The sequence below is a fragment of the Heloderma suspectum genome, chromosome 3 (assembly GCF_057233095.1).
Source record: "Heloderma suspectum isolate Gila_16-S chromosome 3, 16-S_ref, whole genome shotgun sequence".
NCBI lineage: Eukaryota > Metazoa > Chordata > Lepidosauria > Squamata > Helodermatidae > Heloderma > Heloderma suspectum.
In genome coordinates this window covers 314,829,257-314,836,592 of record NC_139460.1, presented here as the reverse complement: position 1 = coordinate 314,836,592, position 7,336 = coordinate 314,829,257, and the positions used below count along the sequence as shown (strand labels likewise).

At 44.8% G+C, this 7,336-nt stretch overlaps 1 protein-coding gene across 1 annotated transcript in view; it reads left to right on the top strand.

The window, feature by feature from the left end:
* The first annotated feature begins 522 nt into the window (after window positions 1-522).
* GNB4 (G protein subunit beta 4) overlaps window positions 523-7,336 on the top strand; it is a 69,337-nt gene continuing 62,523 nt past the window's right edge. The window contains exon 1 of the mRNA XM_084847543.1: window positions 523-750. The gene's annotated coding sequence lies outside the window, so the exon portion shown is untranslated. The remainder of the gene's footprint in view (window positions 751-7,336) is intronic.

Sequence of the window (7,336 nt, the reverse complement as noted above, 5' to 3'; positions counted from 1 at the left end):
AACAGTAAAATATGGGGGGGGGGCATGTTCCCCTCCACATTTTCAAAAAATTCCTGGAGGGGGGAGATTATATATATATATATATACACACACACATGCTACCCCCTATTTTTCTGCCCCCCCCCCCATCACTAGTTTAATGATGGAAGAAAGGCAGGAAATATGCCCTGCATAATAATTCACACCCTCACGTTTTGGGGTGTCTGTAGAGGGCACAGTTTCCTTCTTATCCCTACAAAAAGAGTGGCTAGTTCTTTCTGTCTTTCCCTCTTTTTTCGTGGGTGGACAGTGCTCAGTCAAGCTCTCTGGAGTCATTGCCCCACGATAACTGCCGCTCCTGGGAGGCAGGATGGAGGCTTTGGACTACGCCCTGCCCGCTTGCAGCGCGAGAGCGAAATCCTCGCTCGCTCTTTTCTGCCTGGCCTTCCTTCTGCTCCTTGGAGGGCAGCAGCGAGGAAAGCTCTTTCTCTTTCATGGCGTTGACGTCAGAGACGCGAAACCATAGCAACTGTCCATCACGTTGGATGAGCACACGAGGGAAGTGGGAGAAGGAACTGCTCCAGTTCAATCGAGGCTTCGGAGTGGTGGAAATGCACAATGGACGCATTTATTTTGTGACATTCAGAGCGGAGCCTTAACAACAACAACAAAAAAGAGCGAGAGAGAGAGATTAAGAGAAAGAAGGACGAGAAAACGCGCAGCACAGGCAAGGGACGGCGACCCCGGGGGAAGAATAAAATCGCAAGTATTGTGCGTAGATCCTCTTTGCCCATTCCGATCACAGATGCGCGGCAGTTGTCTTTCCTTTCTTTGTGTCTCGAGTGATTGATGCAAATGTTGCAAGAAGCGCGGTCGAGCAGCCCGGCGTCGGCGCTTCCTGCCGAAAGAGCCGCTGCTCGGGGTCTGCGTTGGTGCTCGAGCGGAATAATGGCAGGTTGCATCAGAACGCAGGGACCGGGCAGGAAATTCGGGTCGAATTCGAAGGGGGGCATGCTGGATTTCGGGGACAAACCGCGGTTCTCAACCCAGATAAGATGCATCGCCCGCCCCCACTCCCTAACAAAAGGGACCGGCGTTGCCCGGGCTGCTGAAAAAGTCCGGCGACGCCCATTAAAAAACAATAATTCATCGTCATCCCGTTTTTCTGATGGGACCTCTCCCCGCCATCACTAATAATGCGAATATTGATGCAGCCCGCTTGCTTTTTTTTTTTTGCATGCATGCACGCGCGGTGGCTTTGATGGCCAACGCATCCGGAGCGCGCTACCGAAGCAGCTTTCGACGACGGCTTCTTTAAGACACACCTAGAAAACCGTTTTCTTCCCACCCACCACCCCGGACTTTCTCTGCAGCCTCTCCGCGTTTCGCGGAAATCCCAGGGGCGGATCAGAGGACAGATGGGGGCGTGACAGTGGCACACTGCCGCAATGGATGGCTGTAGCCAGGCTGTATTTTCTTTGATGACCACCCCACCCCATCTTCTGGGTCGTACTTTCTGCTTAAAAATGAGTGGTTTAAATTTACTTAGAGAGATGTTTGCGTTCCTCAGGCTTTGAATTTAAAAAAAATGTAGTTGGCTGGCTCATACAAGTTACATTGCCCCTGGCTTGGTTTTGGGGTGTGTTCTGGGGGAGTGCTGCAACAAGTGATTTGTATCTATGCTCACCTACTCCAGAAAATGGTTAGGCTTAACTCTTCAGCTAGCACAATGCATTTGTTTTGGTTTGTTTTAATTAAAATCCTTCAGTGTTCACCTTGTTCATTTTGTCCAATGTGGCTTGACAGTACTCGAGAGATACATATTACTTCTCTTGGTCCATTTTATGCATCCGATGAATTAGGTGATTGTCTAGTAATGCCCAGACATCAAATAAACCTGGTTTCCATTGGTCTCTTAGAATAAGAGCCCAAACCCAGCAAAGGCGATCTTTGTATGGGAGCAAGTTTCTGCAAGGTGATTACCTTGCAGGACGTGGTCTTCATGCGCAAAAGGGTGCTGCACAGAGTTGGGGGGGGGGAATCCCGCCTCCATAAGGCTATGCAAATGGTGGTCTTAGCTGGATCACATCGGTAGCGGGTTCACCACTGGCTGCATCATTCATCTGGATCAGAAACCCTCTTCCCTCCTCCGCCTCCTGTCTCAGTACAGGTGATAGACACCACCAGAGCCAACACTTCTGATCATCTGTTTGGTAGGTGCAAACGTGGAGATCCTAGAACGCAGTGGCTTATGTGCAGAGTGAGTCTGTGGATTGTGGCCATTGTATGGCATGAAAAGAGACTTATTTCCAATCAAAGCTTTTAGGTTTGGAATATTAGTCTTTAAGGTGCTGCATTACTACTTGTTTTTTTGGTACTAGTACAGCTGCTGTTCTGGCACTAGTGAGAATATTATAATCCTCTTATAGTTTCCAATGGATGTTATACCTAAAACCCTCTTTTAATGGAGGTTTTCCCACTGCTTCTCCCGCAGTTTCTAGATCTTAGCTTGGGTATGAAAGTGTTCTCTTTGTATTTTCATTAAATGCATATAGAGGCTTTGAAGAAAGGCAGTGAAGTTTACAGATTGCGTCTAGAAAGCAGACTTTACTTGTTGCCTGTAGATGTAGTGGGGAGAGACCAAAATTGCTTTTCAAAATGTAGAGAGGTGCGTAGACAATATGGTGCCATTCTCCAAACTACAACCTCTCCTGGCAGGTACGATGCAGCAAAGTTACCCCGCTGTGTGGGCACATCATGTCGCTCCTTAGCATGATACAAGGAATTTCCACCATGTTGGTTCCGAGAGACTATAGAATGCAAACTAGGTGAGATTGTTAAAGGTCTTCACTGAACCTTCTTCTGCAAAACATGTTACATGGTTTTCCGCACTGTGTGCATGGAAGAAAGAAGAGGAGAAATCTTCTGTTGGATTTCTTACTGTGCTGTATACAAATTACAAGGGGTCAAGGCCTTACCAGGTAATTTTTGTGTTGCGCAATAAGTGCACAGTTGTTAGGCAGTTCTAGTGGAGCATCAAAGCATATTTCACATATTTAGCTCGCCTGTTGCAGGAGATCGTAACATTTTACCGCTGAAAAAAAAGTAATCTGTATTTTTCCTATTGTTTAATTAGAAACTGAGCACTCCCCTACTGTAAATCTGAAGGGTGAGAGGACTCGTGAAACCCTTTAAAAATCACCAAAAAAGTGCTGAACACTAGTGAGGCAACCCGCATCCTACTAGTGAGGCAACCCCCATTTTGTAAACATTTTTTCCTCTTTCTTTTTTCCTTCCTTTACAAAGCACCCAAAGAAAAGGCAATGGTGTGCTTTGGATGAGCCTTCTCCATCTTTCTGATGTGGATAATGATGCAACCAATTTTGCATGCATCAGGACCAAATTGAACATTAAACGCAGTGGGACTGCAGTGTGCGCGGAGTGGGTTTTTAAATCCGTTACTCCCAAACTGTGGTCCTGATGACCCTCACCCCAGCTATCATTAGTCTGGGGGTGGGGGGAGCTTGCAGTGGCAACATGGTTTTTTAATGTTATTTTGAAAACTCTGAAGATTTAACCCTCTTCTGGTCAATCTACTATTTTTATTTCACATTATTACTATTCTTATTAAATTTTATCCCACTTTAAGTTGCTCAGGGCACTGTTCCGTTTTTTTCCTTGCAACAATCCAGTGACATGGGACAGAACATTTTCTAGCGCTTAATTTTTCCATGGAAAAAAATCTGTTTCATAAGTTCATAGTAACAATGAATGGATGCCAATTGCAAATACATGGCAGTTTCAAAGTTGTAGGTGACTGGTTGTCAATGTATCATGCACAGTTCTTTGGTTTGCTAAAATTTATTAAGTGTGTCCACAGTTTTTAGTACCTGGGATCTGAGCTAGCAGTGACTGACCAGGAAAGAGATCTTGGGGTTGTGGTGGACAGCTCAATTAAGATGTCGACCCAGTGTGCGGCCACTGTAAAAAAGGCAAACTCCATGTTAGGCATAATTAGAAAAGGAATTGAGAATAAAACTGCCAATATACCACCCCTATACAAATCTATGGTGCATCCACACTTGGAATACTGTGTCCAGTTCTGGCCACCACTCCTAAAAAAAGATATTGTAGAGCTGGAAAAAGGGTAGAAAAGGGCAACTAAATTGATCAAGGGGCTGGAGCATCTCCCATGTGAGAGAAGGTTACAACAGCTGGGATTGTTTAGCTTGGAAAAAAGGAGGGTCAGTGGAGACATGATAGAGGTCTACAAAATTATGCATGGTGTGGAGAATGTGGATAGGGAGACATTTCTCCCTCTCTCACAATACTAGAACCTGGGGTCATCCTATGAAGCTGATTGGTGGGAGATTCAGGACAGATAAAAGGAAGTACTTTTTCACACAGCGCATAGTTGAACTATGGAACTTGCTACCACAGGATATTGTGATGGCCACCAATTTGGATGGCTTTCAAAGGGGGTTGGACAAATTCATAGAGGAGAAGGTTATCAATGGCTACTAGTCCTGATGGCTATGCGCTACCTCCAGTACCAGAGGCAGGGAGCCTATGTATACCAGTTGCGCTCAAGCCCTGCTTGTGGGTTCCCAGTCAGCACCTGGTTGGCCATTGTGTGAACAGAATGCTGGACTAGATGGACCCCTGGTCTGATCCAGCATGGTTCTTAATGTTACCTTTGTTTTTTTTCCTTAAATTTAAACAATGTAAGGGAAGTACATGCTATTGTCTTTAAATGCCTACAAGTTTTCCAATAACATTTTCTACATAATGCAATATTTAAATCTAATTCAGTGTCCTTTACTCTCCCTGCCTTAATATTTCAGGTCTAATACTGATGGTGTGTTGGGTCAAAAAAATTAACACGGAGTACTTAGCTTTGTTTATTAAACACGAGTAAAATAAACATGCTAAATTAGACCACTCTCTTGGGCATGAGAAAATATTCTGATGAAAACTGAAATTTTTCCAATGCAAATTACCCCAGTTTTCCAGTAGGGTTTTTTTTTCTGGAAAACCCACATCACTGCAACAACCCTCGCATGTAGGTTAAACTGAAAAAGCGTGACTGGACCAGGGTCACCCAGTAATCTTTATGGTTGGCTGGTGATTTGAACCTGGGTCTTTTCTAACAGATTAGTTTATATATTAAAATACTAGCCTAAGGTTGCAATCCTGTGCACATTTACCTGGGACTGTGTACCACTGAAATACAGAGCGGAACTTACTTCCAAGTACACATGAATAAGACTGCACTGCAAAAGATTACAAATATTTGTTCTCTCTGTAGTTGATAGTTTCCTTTCCATTCTGCCTGACCAATGGGGCAAGGGGCTCTGTGTAACCCCAAATTTGCAGACTTTTACTCCCTATAAATGCAAGGTAAAACACAGCTGCACTTCCTGGCTCCATTCTTGATGTTCGGCACTGTGCCGGCCTTAGCCCCCATTTTCACACATTGAACATGGCTGTCTGCAAGGGGAACCCTATGCACATTCAGCTCTACGCATGTAGGCTTCTTCATGATCAGAAATCCCAATTGTGCAGGGTTACTAATTGTATGTGGAACCTATGCGCCTATATAGGCTTCTCCTTTGCAGTGATCTGGGCTCAACAGGTAGTATCCAATGTTAGTCCAATGTTAGAGAAGACCCATTGAAAGAATGTGTCTCACTCATTTCAATAGGTCTGCTCCACGTACGACTAACATTGGATACTACCCAATGATCTCCAATGCGAATACCACTGGAGAATATAAGCAGCGTGTTATGCAAGGAAGTACTATATACAACTTGATCTCACTTCATTTCAACAAGACTTACTCCAAAGTAAGTGTACACAAGAGTGCAACCATGCAGCCCAAACCTATGCATATTTACTCTGAACTAAAAGCCTTTACATTCAATGGTGATTGTTCCCAAGTAAGAGTTCATAGGACTACAACCTCACTCCTGAGTAAGGGGGAGACATAGGAAACAAGCAGCCCAAATTGCATGTTTACTCAGAAGTAGGCATCTGACCCAATTAAAGAATTCTTTGTTTTTAGATTATGCACACAGATATCCAAGCATGTACTCCTCTTTCTTTCCCATAGAGGAGGGAATGGCAATTTCTATAAGGACTTGAACTTAAAATTATATGTATATAAATTTGTTGACTGGTGAATTGGAAGGAGCACCTTTTTAATCAGTTGAAATGTCTTAATTGGTTCTTCTGGCTGATTAACCGACTGAGGCCACAATCCTGTGCACTGATGGAAAGCCCCATTGAATACATAGGATTGTGCTGCAAATGTTGAAGCCACCGAAAGAAGTCTCAATGATTTCAGTGAGACTTACATGCAAGTAAGAGGGCATGGGGAGGCATGCAATAGGTATGTAATCTCCATCTTCAGAGGCCTTCTACCAATGAGGACCAGTTGCAGGGGATCAACAACAGGAAAGGGCTAGTGCCCTCATGTCCTGCTTGTGGGTTTCTCATTGGCATCTGCCTGGCCCCTTTGGAATAGTGGATTAAATGAACTTTTGGTCTGATCCAGCGCGGCTCTTCTTGTATCCTTTCTTCTTGCAGCGTAAAATGTATTCCTGGTCCTGTATTGCTGTTCTTGTGTTGTGAGCTAGTTTGGGCACCTCTATATCAAGGGTGTTGCTCGTCTTTCAGCCGAATTCTGTTTCAGAGAAGCCCTAGAGGGCCACCTTCCAGGAGTGGGCAGGGCTGAAAGCAAAAGGGGTGGGGCCAGGAACACCAAAAATATCAACCTAAGGGTGCAATCCTATGCAAGTTTAGACAGAAAAAAGTCCTACAACTCCCAGCATTCCCCAGCCAGCATTCCCCAGCCAGCATTAGGGTGCAATCCTATGCAAGTTTAGACAGAAAAAAGTCCTACAACTCCCAGCATTCCCCAGCCAGCATTCCCCAGCCAGCATTAGGGTGCAATCCTATGCAAGTTTAGACAGAAAAAAGTCCTACAACTCCCAGCATTCCCCAGCCAGCATTAGGGTGCAATCCTATGCAAGTTTAGACCAAAAAAAAGCCCTACAACTCCCAGCATTCCCCAGCCAGCATGGCTGGCTGGGGAATGCTGGGAATTGTAGGGCTTTTTTTTGGTCTAAACTTGCATAGGATTGCACCCTAATTTAGCTTAAAGCTTGTACTGCCGGTAACTACGCTTTCAGAGAGGCATTTCAACCTTTTAGATGGGGAAGAAACGTCACAAAACTACCAGATGATTGGGTGTTGGGGGAAAGGGGGCGGTGCCTTTTGGGGAACCCCAGAGGCTGGATTTCGGTCCAGGGTTCTACAACACTGCTGTACATGGAAAAGTGGCATGCGCATTATT